The following is an 18,073-nucleotide window of genomic DNA, read 5'->3' as shown; positions in this document are numbered from 1 at the left end:
CTAAGAGCACCTAAAACACTTTAAAAAAAAGGTACAAGGAATTTCATTACATGCATATTTATACTAAGGGGTCTCAGCCACAGGAAGCCGACTATACACTCTACTAATACAGCTATTGGTATTAGATTACAGTAATTCTCAAAGGCAATAATTTTGCTCTGATGGCAAAAAATTCTGGACATTTTTCAGTGTCTTCAAATTTACATAATTATATAATTGTTACATCTATGGTGAGTCAGCTATTTAAATCTTGGATGTTAATTTTTCTCCCTTATGGCTCAATCCTGCATTCAGTGAAATTTTTGCCTGAATAAGGACAGGGCATTTAATAGTCAGGATGCAGACTACAAACACTGGTTACAGAGCAGCAGATCTCACTCTGCGGCAAAACAGAGGCAAAGCCTGCAGTCCTATTTTATGTCTAGAAATGTAGTTGTAATATAAACAGAAGCTTATGAAGAGAAAGTAGCTAAAGATTTAAGCCATAGTGGCATAAAGCATGACATTGGTTAAGCTGGAGAAGAGTATTAGAATACAAAGAGGTGACAGGGAGAGGCCATCACTGACAACGTCTGAGATCACATTGTCTCGTTGGTCTTAATGGGAGACATCTGAATTTATTGTACCTTGCAAGTTCTTGCTTTTTCTTTATACTCTCTCCCCTTTCAAGTCCCTTAGATTATGGATTACATTGGGAAGAAATCCTCAGGATGATTTTATTTGTACTTTCTTCAGTTGCACAATTAGGGCAGAGACTGCACTTCGAGATCCCACTGCCCCAGTGATCTCTCAACCTGGCCCTAGCAGTATTTAATCTTTTCCTTCCTCTTTGTCTCATATTACCTCATGCTCCTGAGGCTACCTACATGATCTGGTTGCTTAGAAACCATTTTGTAGCGGATATCTAGGAATTAGGAAAACTTGTCTTCATAACCACCACATTTTTATTCTCTCACCCCTTTTCTCACATCATGCAACTGTTTTGTGAATGACAGGTCATTTATTTTCCTCTCCCTTAATTTTCTTTAACATCGTATTTAATGCGTTAGTTTTCCTCTACTGTTAGATGCACTCTGTAGCTGTTTTTTCCTCTTCCAGCTCATAAGGTCAATGGATCTTTAATCATATCCTGTAATAGTGTTTCCAATGAGCTAGACTGCCTCACAGCTGTGGCTTTACAGCACCCAGTGTATGCACTACCCCAACATGAAGCCACAAAGGCATCGTACATGATCCAGGCAAAATGCCTCTGGTAATGCTGGGCTAGAACCAAGCTGAATATATCCTTCTGAAGGCTTGTCTTCACTGCAGAGTTCACTTGGGCTCTTACTCTGATGTTTCTCCCAACTCAGCTCCTGTCCGTACATCAAACCTCTCGTCAGCGTGTAGTGGTGCTTTACATCCAAGCTAGCTAGCAAGTTTGGAGCTATAGGCTAACACCCGAAAGAGCCTCAGAGGTCAGATTCAGTGTATTTGAGGCCTTGTCTACACTCGCAGGAGAGTGCAGGGTATGTGTAGCTCCATGCAGCAGTGAAAGATTCTGACATGGAGGAAGAGGAAGCAGCAGGGATGCACCACTACTAAAACTAGCAGTGTCAGGGGCAGGTAGAGAGCCATGTAGGGTATACACCTTAGGGTTCTGGAGTGTCTGTACTCTACTTAAAAAGAACAGGAGGACTTGTGGCACCTTAGAGACTAACCAATTTATTTGAGCATGAGCTTTCGTGAGCTACAGCTCACTTCGTCGGATCCAATGAAGTGAGCTGTAGCTCACGAAAGCTTATGCTCAGATAAATTGGTTAGTCTCTAAGGTGCCATAAGTCCTCCTGTTCTTTTTGCGAATACAGACTAACACGGCTGTTACCCTGAAACCTGTACTCTACTTGTGTAAGAAGTGTCTCATTATCGACACTGCTGTTTGTACCTGTACTAGCTGGGTGTGCAGCGTCTGTACCAGTGGGCTGCAGGTTGCCCACCACTGGTCTGTACTCTACATGCCACCCTAAGCGTAGACTTACTCTAAGAATCCAAGTTTGGAAGCTGTTATTATAGCATCCAAAATTGTGCGTCTTGTTTCACAGTGCAACTAGAGAGAGACAGTCTCTTCCCTGAAGAGCTTATAGCCTAGAGTTTAGACAAGGAACAATGAACAAGAGTGATGAATGGTGGAAGTAAATTTTTTTTTTAAACATTTGTCCTCATCTGGTAATTTAGGTTTGTGTCTTGAAGGCCTTAGTGGATGGGCAAGAACACGTGCACAAACATTTGCCAATTTTGACCATAAAAAGTATGCAATCTTGGGTGTCTAAGTTAGGCTTTTAAATCTGTAAATTTAGGCACTTGAATAGAAATGGCCTGATTATCAAAGGTGCTGAATGGTTTCAACTGCCACTGACTTCATTTGGGAACTGGGATTGCCCCTTGAATCAGAAACATAGGGCTGATAGGGACCTTGAGAGGTCACCTAGTCCATCTCCCCACACTGAGGCAGGACCAAGTATACATAGACCCGGGGCACGGGAACTAAGCAGCAGCACTCCCCTAGCTTGAAGTAATAAAATTCATGGCTTCCCTCATATGCAGGATTTACAGTTTTGTTGAATTGTTCCAGATCCCCTACCTAGACCATCCCTGAGAGACATTTGTCTAACCTGTTCTTAAAAACCTCCAGTGATGGAGATTCTACAACCTCTCTTGGAAGCCTATTCTAGAGCTTAACTACCCTTTTAGGCAGTTAATTTTTCCTAATATCTAACCTACATCTCCCTTGCCGCAGATTAAGCCCATTCCTACTTGTCCTACCTTCACTGGATATGGAGAACAATTGATCACTATCCTCTTTATCAGAGCCCTTCACATATTTGAAGACTCATCAGATCCACCATCCCTCAATCTTCTTTTCCTCAAGACTAAACACACACTTTCTTAACTTTCCCCATATGACAGGTTTTCTAAACCACTTATTTTTGTTTCTCTTCACTGGATCTTCTCCACTTTGTCTACAGCTTTCTTAAGTGTGGCATCCAGAACTGGATACAGCACTCCTGCTGAGACATCACCAGTGAGGAGTAGAGTGGGACAATTTCCTTACATATGACATTCCTGTTAGTAAGTCCCAGATTGATATTAGCCTTTCTATTACATTACATTGACTCATATTTAGTTTGAGATCCATTGTAGCCTCAGATCCTTCTCAGCCATACTATTGCCTAGCTAGTTACGCCCCATTTTGTAGTTGTGCATCTGATTTTCCCCCCTTCCTATGCGTAGTGCTTTGCACTTTATTGAATTTCATCTTCATTTCAGACCACTTCTCCAATTTTTCAAGGTAATTTTGAATTCTAATCCTGTCCTCCAAAGTGTCTTCTCTTCATTCCATTTCTTTTTATCTATCATGTTTAAAAAGCATCCTAAAGCTTAGGCTCCAGAGTGTCCCATCCATCTATTGATAGATATATCTCGTGTGAGATTCCTACCTTCCTGTATTCCTGTAATGGGGCACACTCACTTCTCGGGAATACCCACTTGGCCAAGTGCGTGTGCCTGCACCCTCTCAGATTGTCCCTGCTCTGGGATAGAGCAGTGCCTCAGGGCTCCCTCCCTGGAGACAATACCTTCACCTTCTTGGGCTTCCTGGCTACAGCCCTCCAGCTGGGCCACTATAGTTCAGTTCCCCCTCTGGGGTGCCTCAGTGTCTAGGACACTTTCCCCCACAGTGGCCAACAGGGAGTGGGAGAGACCTGGGCCCACCCACTACTCTGGGTCCCAGACTAGGGACCCTGTAGATAGCAGCCGTCCACTATGTCCCTTTAGCTATGTTGCACAGCTTTCCTAATTCCCTGGGCCACTTCCCCGTGACCCTGCACCATCTTCACCCTTACTTCAGGGCCTTGTCCTAATGGAGTCCCAGCAACCAGCTCAGGTCTCCTTCTTGCTCTCCCCAGCTTCTGGCAGTGCTGTCCTGTCCAGGGTTCTGTAGCTCCATTAGCCAGCCACACCTCATCCACACTCCTAAATCTCCAACAAGGAACTTGACTCCGTCTGGCCCTGCAGCTCTTCTTATACTAGGCTGCTGGACCCTGATTAGACCGGCTGTGCGGGACACAGCCACTGTCTAGGCAGCTTGGAGGACCTTCTCCATTGCCCTTTTTTGGGGTGGGGTATGGCAGGGCTACGAGGCCTCCAGCAGGGGGCCCCAGAGGGTCTGGTATACCCCAACACAATTTCCCATGTAAAGTTACTGATCATGAAGGAATGGAGGGGCAAATTTTGCTAGGCATGTACAGTACATATATGATCTGCATACTCTAGGTTTCATCAGACTTGAGTATGGTATTTCCAGGTCTCCATAATATTATTTCAAAACAAGGAAAAAGGCATCATTCCTCACACATGCCAACTTACAAGTTTAAACATATATTTCAGTCTTTTTTAAAAATAACCCAGTGACAAAAAGCTTCTCTTTGAGCCATATTAGCTGATAAACTAATATTTTTGCTAAGTACAAATAGCATGATTTCTGGCATCCTGTGAAAATACTATGGAACTGCAAGTTGTTACTGAAAGAGTTTCCTCTGCATTGGCCTTAGTACAAAAATAAACAGTTTCACAGCAGTTTTGTGATCAGCTCTAAAGAGAGCACCACAATAGCTACACCCAATGGCAACTAGGTTAACTGCTCCTTTCCAAAAGAAAGCTGCCAATATTTTCTGAACCATACTAGAACAATCAAGGTCAAACGCAAGTACTCAATGACTGAAGAGGCATTTATTTTTAAAGATCCCGTTGTGTGTTATCTTTCTTTTCCAACTCAACTTTTCATTGCAATTAATCTTTTAATACACAGGAATGTTATTCTTTTGACTGATTTATTATCCATTCCCAATGGTGGCATTGGACCAGCACAAAGCATCTGGTCAAGCCAGAAGTTTTTCCTGGTGACTGCCATTTTGTGCTCTAGGCTTTTATTAAATTATGGTTGCATACAGTTCCTTGTCTGAAGGTTACTTTTGCAACTAGATGTAGTGACACATACCTGCATCTGCAGAGACACTGAAACAGAAGCTCAGATAAAGATCCAAGCTGCTCCTGTTTGTATAAATGTAGCATTAACTCTGAAGACTGTGGCCTGGTCTACACTACGAGTTTATGTCGGATTTAGCAGCGTTAAATCCAAATTAACCCTGCACCCATCCTCACAACTAAGCCATTTTTTCGACATAAAGGGCTCTTAAAACTAATTTCTGTACTCCTTCCCAACGAGGGGATTAGCGCTGAAATCAACATCGCCATTTCAAATTAGGGTTAGTGTGGATGCAATTCAAAGGTATTGCCTCCTGGAGCTATCCCACAGTGCACCATTGTGACCGCTCTGGACAGCACTCTGAACTCGGATGCACTGGCCAGGTGTACAGGAAAAGCCCCGGGAACTTTTGAATCTCACTTCCTGTTTGGCCAGGCGAGCTCATCAGCACAGGTGACCATGCAGTCCCAGAATCGAAAAAGAGCCCCAACATGGACCGAACGGGAGGTACTGGATCTGATTGCTGTATGGGGAGAGGAATCCGTGCTATCAGAGCTACGTTCCAAAAGACAAAATGCCAAAACATTTCAAAAAATCTCAGAGGCCATGAGGGACAGAGGCTACATCAGGGACACAACACAGTGCCGCGTGAAACTTAAGAAGCTCAGACAAGCATACCACAAAACCAAAGAATCAAACGGATACTCCGAGGCAGAGCCCCAGACATGCTTCTTCAACGCTGAGCTACATGCAATTCGGGGGGGGGGGCCGCCACCACTACCCCACCCCTGTCTATGGACTCCGATGATGGGGTACTCTCCGCCATGGCTGAGGATTTTGCAGATCGGAAAGATGAGGAGGAGGAGGACAAGCTTGCGGAGAGCACACCCTTCTCCCCGACAGCCAGGATCTTTTTCTCACCCTGACTGAAATACCCTCCCAACCCAACAAAGCAGCAGAAGGGACCTCTGGTGAGTTTACCTTTTAAAATATAATACATGTTATAAAAGCAAGCGTTTTTTAATGATTAAGTAGCCCTGAGGACTTGGGATGCATTTGTGGCCACTACTGCTACTGGAAAAGTCTGTTAATGTGTCTGGGGATGGAGCAGAAATCTTCCAGGGACATCTCCATGAAGCTCTCCTGGAGCTACTCTAAAAGCCTTTGCAGAAGGTTTCTGGGGAGAGCAGCCTTATTCCGTCCTCCATGATAGGACACTTTACCACGCCATGCTGAGATAGGCTGGGGGGGTAGGTATTAATACCTGGTGGAATGGGGTCCCTGGTGAGGGTCCTAAATGACAATTGCACCTTCTCCTTTTCTCTACTGTGGAATATCAGAGCTAGTTTTGATTCCATTAGGAGTCTAGTTACAGGTTGCTGAGCTGAATTCACTTTCGGCCAATAGTGCACCAGCACTGAGGCTCCCCTACTACAAGCTGAAATCACTAAAGAGCTAAAATTACTAAAAGCTGACATCACTTTTCTTTTAGGGGACGAGATGACCTCCTGAGGTCCCTTCCAACCCTGATATTCTATGATTCTATGCTAGTAGCAAGTAATCTGGAGAGTGATATCGTTCATAGTAACCTGGTTGAAATAGGGGGAATTTAATTAAGGGGACGTTCAGAGGTGCCCATTCCTACTGGGCTGTTTGCCTGTGGCTGAAAAGAAATCCTCCCCGCAGTTAGCCACGAGGGGTGAGGGGGGGCATTGGCGCTGAGCTGTTCGCGTTTGGCTAGCAGGGATCTTCCCTGATACCAGCCACGAGGTGGGGTGAGGGGTAAAGCAATCATCCCAGAGAATTGGATCGGGGAAGGGGGGTTAGTTTGGTTTCTGCTGCTGCACATTAACAGGAAAACTGCAGCACTAAATGGCCAACTCAACGGGCTTTGCTTGGTATGGAAAAGGAGGGGGCTGCTGTTATGAAGGTTGCAGAAGCCGAAAGACTATGGCTTACCAGGGCTGCCTGCAAGCCGAATTCTGTTGCCCGGCCCTGCGTGTGTGATCTCTAACACCAAAGCCACAGGCACTCAATATGAGATGCAAAATGCGACCATTTACCAAAATCACATGTGCTATGTAATGTGAATAGTGTTGTTCACCGTGAAAGAGTATAGCCACTGTTCTGTAAAATGTATCTTTTTAAATACTTCACTCCCTTTTTTTCCTCCAGCAGCTGCAAATGTTTCAAGTCTCCCTCCTCCGTTCCAAAGGCTATCTCAGATAAGGCGGCGAAAAAAACACACGCATGATGACACATTCTCTGAGCTCATGCAGTCGTCCAGCACTGACAGAGTTGTATGGGGGGACACAATAGCAGAGTACAGGACAGTGGCCGATGAACGTGCGGAGAGGTGGCAGCAGGAAGATCAGAGGAGGCATGAGGCAACGCTGGGGGTACTGCCGGGTCAAACGGACATGCTCCGACGTCTGGTGGAGGTTCATGAATGGCAGCAGGATCACAGACTGCCGCTGCAGCCCCTGTTTAACCGCCCTCCCTCCTCCCCAAGTTCCATAGCCTCCTCACCTAGACACCGAAGAATGCGGGGGCGGAGGGGGAGAGGGGCTCAGGGCACCCAACCACTCCACCCCAGTGGACAGCCCAAGCATCAGAAGGCTGGCTTTCAACAAGTTTTAAAGTGGCCTTTTTCTTCCCTCCTACCTCCTCCCACACCCCACCCGGGCTACCTTGTAAGTTATCTCCCTATTTTTAAAAAGAAAAGGAGTACTTGTGGCACCTTAGAGACTAACCAATTTATTTGAGCATGAGCTTTTGTGAGCTACAGCTCACTTCATCGGATGCATACCATGGAAACTGCAGAAGACATTATATACACACAGAGACCATGAAACAATACCTCCTCCCACCCCACTGTCCTGCTGGTAATAGCTTATCTAAAGTGATCATCAAGTTGGGCCGTTTCCAGCACAATCCAGGTTTTCTCACCCTCCGCCCCCCCCCACACAAACTCACTCTCCTGCTGGTAATAGCCCATCCAAAGTGACCACTCTCTTCACAATGTGTATGATAATCGAGGTGGGCCATTTCCTGCATAAATCCAGGTTCTCTCACCCCCCTCCAAAAACCAAGTTTAACCAGAACATCTGGGGGGGGGGTAGGAAAAAATAAGGGGAAATAGGTTACCTTGCATAATGACTTAGCCACTCCCAGTCTCTATTTAAGCCTAAATTAATAGTATCCAATTTGCAGACTGGGAGTGGCTAAGTCATTATGCAAGATAGCCTATTTCCCCTTGTTTTTTCCTACCTCCCCCCCCCCCCCCAGACGTTCTGATTAAACTTGGATTTAAACTTGGAGAGTGGTTAGTTTGGATGAGCTATTGCCAGCAGGAGAGTGAGTTTGTGTGTGTGTGTGTGTGTGTTCCCGCCGGGGGGGGGGGGGGGAAGAGCCTGGATTTGTGCTGGAAATGGCCCACCTTGATTACCATGCACACTGTAGGGAGAGTGGTCACTTTGGATAAGCTATTACCAGCAGGAGAGTGAGTTTGTGTGTGCATGGGGGTGGGAGGGTGAGAAAACCTGTGCTGGAAATGGCCCACCTTGATTATCATGCACATTGTAAGGAGAGTGGTCACTTTGGATAAGCTATTACCAGCAGAAGAGTGAGTTTGTGTGTGTGGTTTTTGGAGGGGGGTGAGGGAGAGAAAGAACCTGGATTTATGCAGGAAATGGCCCACCTTGATTATCACACACATTGTGAAGAGAGTGGTCACTTTGGATGGGCTATTACCAGCAGGAGAGTGAGTTTGTGTGTGGGGCGGCGGAGGGTGAGAAAACCTGGATTTGTGCTGGAAACGGCCCAACTTGATGATCACTTTAGATAAGCTATTACCAGCAGGACAGTGGGGTGGGAGGAGGTATTGTTTCATGGTCTCTGTGTGTATATAATGTCTTCTGCAGTTTCCATGGTATGCATCCGATGAAGTGAGCTGTAGCTCACGAAAGCTCATGCTCAAATAAATTGGTTAGTCTCTAAGGTGCCACAAGTACTCCTTTTCTTTTTGCGAATACAGACTAACACGGCTGTTACTCTGAAAGCTCCGTATTTTTATAATCAATTAATAAAATTGATTATAAACACAAAGAATACATGTTTTTTAAATGATTGTGACTTTATTTCCTTTGCAAGCAAGCTATGATCGAAGGGGGGAGGGTGGGTGGCATACAGGGAATTTAGAGGCAACCAAGGGGGCGGGTTTTCATCAAGGAGAAACAAACAGAAGTGTCACACAGTACTCTGGCCAGTCATTAAACTAGTTTTCAAAGCTTCTCTGATGCGCAGTGCTTCCTGCTCTGCTCTTCTAACCGCGCTGGTCTCTGGCTGCGCGTATTCAGAGGCCATGCGATTTGCATCAACCTTCGACCCTGCCATAAAAGTCTCCCCCTTACTCTCACAGAGATTGTGGAGCACACAGCAAGCAGCAATAACAATGGGAATATTGGTTTCACTGAGGTCTGAGCAAGTCAGTAAACTGCATCAGCGACCCTTTAAACGTCCAAATGCACACTCTACCACCATTCTGCACTTGCTATAGGCATTTCAACATCACCAACAGTTATCTTCTGGTCTGGGAAGTAAATCCCTCCTGCAGCCATTTAAACAGACCAGAGTTCCTGAAGACGCAAGCGTCATGCACCTTTCCCGGCCGTCCCACATTGATGTTGGTGAAACGTCCCTTGTGATCCACCAGTGCTTGCAGCACTATTGAAAAGTACCCCTTGCGGTTTATGTACTCGCCGGCTTGGTGCTCCGGTGCCAAGATAGGGATATGGGTTCCGTCTATATCCCCACCACAGTTAGGGAATCCCATTGCAGCAAAGCCATCCACTATGACCTGTACATTTCCCAGAGTCACTACCTTTGATAGCAGCAGCTCAATGATTGCGTTGGCTACTTGCATCACAGCAACCCCCATGGTAGATTTGCCCACTCCAAATTGATTTCCGACTGACCGGTAGCTGTCTGGCGCTGCAAGCTTCCACAGGGCTATTGCCACTCGCTTGTGAACTGTGAAGGCTGCTCTCATCTTGGTATTCTTGCGCTTCAGGGCAGGGGAAAGCAAGTCACAAAGTTCAATGAAAGTATCCTTACGCATGCGAAAGTTTCGGAGCCACTGGGAATCATCCCAGACCTGCAACACTATGCGGTCCCAACACTCTGTGCTTGTTATCCAGGCCCAGAATTGGCGTTCCACGGCATGAGTCTGCCCCATTAACACCATGATCTCCAAATTGCGGGGGAACGTGGTTTTAGAGAAAAGTGTGTTCATATCCTCATCACCGCGCTGCCGTCGCCTCCTCGCCTGGTTTTTCAGGTGCTGGTTCTGCATACACTGCATGATAATGCGCAAGGTGTTTACAATGGTCATAACTGCTGCGGTGAGCTGAACGGGCTCCATGCTTGCTGTGCTATGGTGTCTGCTCCTGCTCGGGCAATCCAGGGAAAAGGGCGCAAAACAATTGTTTGCCATTGCTCTGACAGAGGGAGGGGCAACCAACAACATGGCTTACAGGGTTGGCTTACAGGGAATTAAAATCAACAAAGGGGGTTGCTTTGTGAGAAACAGAATGGCCCCCTCAAGGATAAAACTCAAAACTGGGTTTAGCAGGCCATTTATTTCACAGAGGGAGGGAGGAGAAAATGAATTCAAAACAAATCTGGTCTATTTCTTGTTTTGATCCACTTCATCTATCTTTATACATCTTGCTGGCAGCAGACTGTGCAGTATGACAGCTAGCCATCGTCATTTCCTGGGTGCTCGGCAGCAGATGGTGCAGTATGACTGCTGGCCATTGTCTTCTCCTGGCTGCTGATTAAAAGACAGTGCACCAGGACTATCGGTAGGACTGAATCACCATGAGACGAAACTTAAAAGGGAAGTGACCTGGTTGAGTCGCTCCCATGTTTATCCAGGCGCCCCTGACCTCATTAAGGTCGGTTAAAAGAGCACCCTGGACTACGTCGATGACAGCTACCAGTCATACTGCACTGTCTGCTGCCAAAAGGCAATAAGCTGCTGCTGTGTAGCAATGCAGAACCGCGTCTGCCAGCACCCCCGGTGACATACGGTGACGGTTAGCTGAGCGGGCTCCATGCTTGCAGTGGTATGGCGTCTGCATGGGTAACCCAGGAAAAAAGGCGCAAAACGATTGTCTGCAGTTGCTTTCATGGAGGGAGGGAGGGAAGGGGGGCCTGACAATATGTACCCAGAACCACCCGCGACAATGTTTTAGCCCCATCAGGCATTGGGATTTCTACCCAGAATTCAAATGGGCGGTGGAGACTGCGGGAACTGTGGGATAGCTACCCACAGTGCAATGCCCTGGAAGTCGATGGTTGTCTCGGTACTGTGGACACACTCTGCCGACTACATGCACTTCGAGCATTTGTGTGGGGACACACACAATCGACTGTATAAAAACGCTTTCTACAAAATCAACTTCTATAAAGTCGACCTAATTTCGTAGTGTAGACATGGCCTTAATATAGAGAGCTCTGAACAATGGTCATTGTTTTTCCACAGGATAATTTAATATATATATCTGAAATTTTCCTCATTTGATTTTCTTGCAACAAAAATAGTCAGATTTCATTTGTTTCAAAAAAACAACCTGAATTACTCTTGATTAAAAAATATTAAGACCTAAAAAAACACACTGGTAAAAACTTTGAAGGAAACCTTTATTTGCAGAAAAATGTCATTTTGATCAAAAAGCCATTTTTTCTCTGGAAAGAGGTTGTCATGAAAATACCTTCAGCTCCACCTATATGATTAGAATTTAAGTGTCAACATTGATGAGTGTTTCATGATCAAACCAGGCCAGGAGGCAGGGAAGGACAATCATGTTATGAAGGTCTGCAGATTCAACTGATTTTGACATTACAAGTTGGTGGAGCCTGGGAGAACAATAATCTCTTACACAATGTTTTTCATCCATAGATCTCAAAGCATTTTACAAGAGAGATCAGTGCCATCTCCATTTTACAGCGGGGGAGTGACTTGTCCAAGGTTACCTAACAAGCCAGCAGTAGCATCAAGAAATGAATCCTAGTCTCCCAAGTCCCAGTCCAATCCCCTATTCACTAGGTCACACTGGCTCCACTTACCACTGCCACTTATATTTCCATTTTTCCTCTCCATTCTTAAAAAAAATAGTTCTTTCCAAGGGACTTGACAATATTTTGTCAGCCCTGGAAGTACTTCTATTTAAGAATCTGAACACATTACCCATAATAGGCCTGAAGTCTCATATCTTTATAAATGCTTACCCTAGAACAGTAGCTATTTTCCAAGATACACTAATGCATGCTGCACATCTGAGGGCAGAACGGGCCCTTTCCCACAGGGAACAGAGGTCTGGCTCTCAAAGCAAAGGTAGCAACGCAAAGAAAGACAGAACAAATAGACCTGCCACAGGTACACTGAGGGAAATTGAAGGTCTTTGCTACAGTTTTTGATGTCTGACATATCAGATGTAGGATTGAAGGATTGACCTCAGGTAATGTAGCAGAATTTCAATTCCCAGTTAACTATACTTATTGGGAAATTGGGATATATGCCTTAGACAAAAAAAATTGAAAAAAAAAGAATGTACAGCTCTTTCTATTCTTTCATGGTACCTCCAACTAGGATTTTACTTTCTTGGTATGAATTGATTGTATAGCTTTTCAAACATCATATATTTATGTTATGCAGTGTTGTTGTAGCCATGTCAGTCCCAGGATATTAGAGAGAAGGTGGGTGCGGCAGTACCTCTTATTGGACCAACTTCCATTGGTGAGAGAAACAGGTTCTTGAAGAAGAGCTCTGTGTAGCTCAAAAGCTTGTCTCACTCACCAAAAGAATCATAGAATATCAGGGTTGGAAGGGACCTCAGGAGGTCATCTAGTCCAACACCCTGCTCAAAGCAGAACCAATCCCCAACTAAATCATCCCAGCCAGGGCTTTGTCAAGCCTGACCTTAAAAATATCTAAGGAAGGAGATTCCACCACCTCCCTAGGTATCGCATTCCAGTGCTTCACCACCCTCCTAGTGAAAAAGTTTTTCCTAATATCCAACCTAAACCTCCCCCACTGCAACTTGAGACCATTACTCCTTGTTCTGTTATCTGCTACCACTGAGAACAGTCTAGAGCCATCCTCTTTGGAACCCCCTTTCAAGTAGTTGAAAGCAGCTATCAAAACCCCTCTCATTCTTCTCTTCTGCAGACTAAACAATCCCAATTCCCTCAGCCTCTCCTCATAAGTCATGTGTTCCAGTCCCCAAATCATTGTTGTTGCCCTCTGCTGGACATTTTCCAATTTTTCCACATCCTTCTTGTAGTGTGGGGCCCAAAACTGGACACAGTACTCCAGATGAGGCCTCACCAATGTCGAATAGAGGGAAACGATCACGTCCCTCGATCTGCTGGCAATGCCCCTACTTATACATCCCAAAATGCCATTGGCCTTCTTGGCAACAAGGACACACTGTTGACTCATATCCAGCTTCTCGTCCACTGTAACTACTAGGTCCTTTTCTGCAGAACTGCTGCCTAGCCATTCAGTCCCTAGTATGTAGCGATGCATGGGATTCTTCCATCCTAAGTGCAGGACTCTGCACTTGTCCTTGTTGAACCTCATCAGATTTCTTTTGGCCGATCCTCTAATTTGTTTAGGGCCCTCTGTATCCTATCCCTACCCTCCAGCGTATCTACCTCTCCTCCCAGTTTCGTGTCATCTGCAAACTTGCTGAGGGTGCAATCTACACCATCCTCCAGATATTAATGAAGATATTGAACACCGACCCTTGGGGCACTCCACTTGATACCGGCTGCCAACTAGACATGGAGCCATTGATCACCTTGAAGTTGGTCCAATAAGAGGTATTACCTCATCCACCTTGTCTCTCAAATAGTTATATTTTTAGTAGTGGCAGATAGTAATGATACAGTAGGTCTGCAGATTATTAATTACACCAGCAGAGTGCCAAAATAACTTGCGATGTACTTGCTTGGTTTAAAAGGCAGAACTAACTACGCATATGAGACGTTACAATGGCGGTTCCACAGCTAGTTCTTAAGGTGACAGAAAAGAGCAAAGCTTCCAAAGGGAAATCCTTGGCATGCTAGTGCCCTACATGCCAAGTGGCATTGCTGCCTGCCTAGCTACTTCTTGGTGGGGACAGGAAATTAGAACGCACGCAAGAAATAATATAATCCATTCATCTATGAGGAATTACAAAAAAAATCACGTGTTGATGAGATTCATAGTGAAGGGGATTAAAAACAAACGCTTAAAAGCATGTGAAGATAAGAGGGATTCCTCTTGGACTAGACTGGAAACATCATGAATCCCTGCCCTAGGCAAGTGAGAACGTCTCTGGCATATGGGTCAGTTTAGGTCTAGGGAGCAAGGGAGATCCAGTGCTGGATTGCTCTGGGGTGAGGGGAGGAGGACTTTAATTGAGAACAAAGGGAAACAAATCCTTAGTCTAAAAGCAGATCCTGAAAGAATGCACCCAGAGACGAGATAGGGACACTAGCATAGATGCACTGTGTCATTATCACACCTCAACAAGACGTCTACACTGCAGCCTATATCAGCATACCTTGTTACTCAGGCGTCTGAATAAACCACCTTCCTGAGCGACATCAGTTACGCAGACATAAGTGCTCATGTGCCCAGCGCTATGTCGGTGGGAGAGTTTCACAGAGGTGGGTTTATTATGCTGACAGGAGAGCGCTCTCCCGTGGGCATAGAGCGTCTTCACCAGACACACTGAATCAGTACAGCTGCAGCACTGTGCGTGTAGACATGCCCTAAGGCTGTTGGAAACCTAACTTTGAAAGATACCAGCAGTTGTATTTTTATTTGTTTCATATGTTTGTAACCCTTCTGCCCGTCACAGTTGGCAGCAACAAGGGCCGGGTTCAATATCTAGGGCTTCCATTCCAATAACACAATGCAAACCGGCTCGAGCCCCCACCCAGTGACCTGGGACAAATATATACCACCCCCACTGGGCGCCTCCAAGAGGCAATACTTCCCCTCTCGCAAGCACATAGTCTGAGTGTAGCAAAAGCCTTTTAATAACAGAGAGAAACAATGTGGCATTATGTTGGGGAAACACCACCAACAGGATTCATAACACAACCCATGAGCAAAAAAAACCCACCCCAGGCAAATTGGGGCATGCCCTTTTCCCTTTGGTTCTTGAGTCCAGCAACCCCAAATCACCCAAAGTCCCAAAAGTCCAATGTCCCAAAAGTCTCTGTCCCTGGTCAGGGCAGCCCCAGAGTTCGAAAGTTTATCTGCGGAGCTTTACCTCCCAACCTGGGTGGAAATGGGACGGGGGTAAGAGGCACCTTACGTGATCTGAAGCTGACTGCCCCATAGCTCCATAGCGGCGCTCCGCTCCGCCAGCCGCCCCACAAACTCCTTCGCTCAGCTGCGCTCCGCTCCGCCAGCCGCCCCACAAACTCCTTCGCTCAGCTGCGCTCCGCTCCGCCAGCCGCCCCACAAACTCCTTCGCTCAGCTGCGCTCCGCTCCGCCAGCCGCCCCACAAACTCCTTCGCTCAGCTCCACGGCCCACAAGCAGCTCCTGCCATCCACACACTGCGCTGCGTCGAACTGCTTCACCAGTCGTCCTGCAAACTGCTCCACAATATATCTTCAGGCTCCCCCACTACTTAACACAACACTCAGTGATTTCAGCTCTTAGGTGAATTCAGCTTATAATAGGGGAGCCCCCAGTGCTGGTGCACTGTCAGCCCAAAGTGAGCTCAGCAGCCTATAACTAGACTTCTAATGAAATCAAAATTAGCTCTGATATTCCACAGTGGAGAGAGGAGGAAGTGCAATTAGCATGTAAGGCCCTCACCAAGGGGCCCATGCCACCAAGTATTAATACTTGTCCCCAGCCTCTCTCCATTCACACAGTTTTGGAACCCATGACCCTTGCCTAGCGAGTGCTACTTAGTTGATGGTGAATCCCTCCATCATAACAAAAGGCCATGTACAGTTCCAAGCACAGTTCCCATAATCAGGGTAATAACAATTTATTCTTCCTGCCCCAATAACAGAGACACTGGGGATCCCACAGCAGCCAAAGTGACCATTTGGGCAGCTATGGTCTCATTCTAGGCGTGGTGGGTGTGCCTATGCAAATGAGATCGGCCCCTGAAGTTCTTTTCCACAACTTGCCACACCTCACCACCAGATGTCAGGGTGGAGCTCATCCTGACACTGCTTAAATGTTTAAATGCATGCCATGACCCAGTGAGAAAGCTGAAGATGAATATCACTAGCCTCTAGGTTTGATGTGGACAGGAAGATGAAACACCCATCTGCAGCTCCTCAGCCCGCTGTGCGTTTTTTCCTCCACTCCCTAAACAAGCACACTTTCCTAGCCAACACTTGCCTTCCTGTTGCAGCCCTCCCCACCTGCACCGAACAATGGGACCCTCCTTTACACCACGTACTACCTAACCAGCGCTCAAGTCAGGAACCAGCACCAGAAAGCAGAGCTGCATGGGGACGAGCATATCTACTGGATCAGGAAGGTCTCCTAGCAGTAGGGGAATGACAGATTCCCTCCAGGAAAGAGTGATCTGCATCAGCCATAATTAAGGTCACTGTCACACTACAAAAAGGGTCAGGAAACAAGGGTCAGAGTTTGAGAATCGCTACATCAATAACTTGAAGGAAGAGGAAAGGAGTTAACTCAAATCCTGATCCTATGCCAGCCAGGTTTTACATAATGTTCTAAAACTTTTGTAAAAAGGGTGCTATTCCTTACCAGCATGAGGCATTCCCTGACAAAGCAAGCCTGTCTGTGCCAGCACTAGACTTGAGTGCCTTTGTGCACCGTACCTCTCATTCTTCTTGAATGCCTGTCACTGCTTTGTTGTTTTTCATAGCACTATGAGTAAAGACAGCTCAAAACCCACTAGGTGGAAAACAAAAATCCCCCTCCGATTGCCTGTTAGCAAAGATCCTCACTGTCTGGAGGCCCTGAATGTTGGTTTACACATAGGTTATGCTTGTGACTCTTTTCCAAGTCAAGGTTTTGCTATAACTAGTCACACTGGTGGTTAGCTGCTTAAAGAAGATCATAGATGCCTTCCTGGATATTGCTGAATCAGATTTAAAGACCCATCATAAAATGGAATAAAGCAGCTAGAAAGATCCCATCACAAAAGGTATTCAAACCCAAACGGGTCACTAAACTCCCAAAGCAGCATACAAAGTTTGTATAGAGCAGCGTTTACATCTCCATTCCCACATAGAAAGGCAGGCTGATCCCAGAAAACACAGATTTTCCATAAGAGCTCACAGATTTCTGTGCCAGGACAAGTGGGAATCTTGGTGAGGGGGACTGTTCTTTACAAAGTGATAGTCCCACAAGCAGCAAAGGAAAGATCAGAAGCAGCTGCGTTTGGATGAAAGTTTATTCTTCTTCATCTGCAGAATAGATCTTTTTCATGGTGTTTGTAATTTAGTTATAAAAACCTATATCAACATAGTGGCCAAATACTGCTCTTTTACATCAGTGTAAATCCAAAGTAGCATAAAATTTCTCTGAATTCATGGCAGGGAAATGGAGAGCAGAATTTAGCCCAGTGATCTATTCTTTTTTATATCCCTAGAACCAGGTTCATGGAAAGGACTAGAACCGTGATTCTCAAACTAGGGCCGCTGCTTGTTCAGGGAAAGCCCCTGGAGGGCCTGGCCGGTTTGTTTACCTACCGCGTCCACAAGTTCGGCTGATCGCAGCTCCCACTGGCCACAGTTCGCCGCTCCAGGCCAATGGGAGCTGTAGGAAGGGTGGCCGGCACATCCCTTGGCCCGAGCCACTTCCCGTAGCCCCCATTGGCCTGGAGCAGCGAACTGCAGCCAGTGGGAGACGCGATCGGCCGAAACTGAAGACGCGGCAGGTAAACAAACCAGCCTGGTGCGCCAGGGGCTTTCCCTGAACAAGCAGTGGACCAGAGTTGAAAACCACTGCCATAAACCATTCTACATTATTTCCTTTGTCATTTAG

Source organism: Lepidochelys kempii, chromosome 1 (genome assembly GCF_965140265.1).
Source record: "Lepidochelys kempii isolate rLepKem1 chromosome 1, rLepKem1.hap2, whole genome shotgun sequence".
Lineage (NCBI taxonomy): Eukaryota > Metazoa > Chordata > Testudines > Cheloniidae > Lepidochelys > Lepidochelys kempii.
This window is presented reverse-complemented; position numbering follows the sequence as displayed.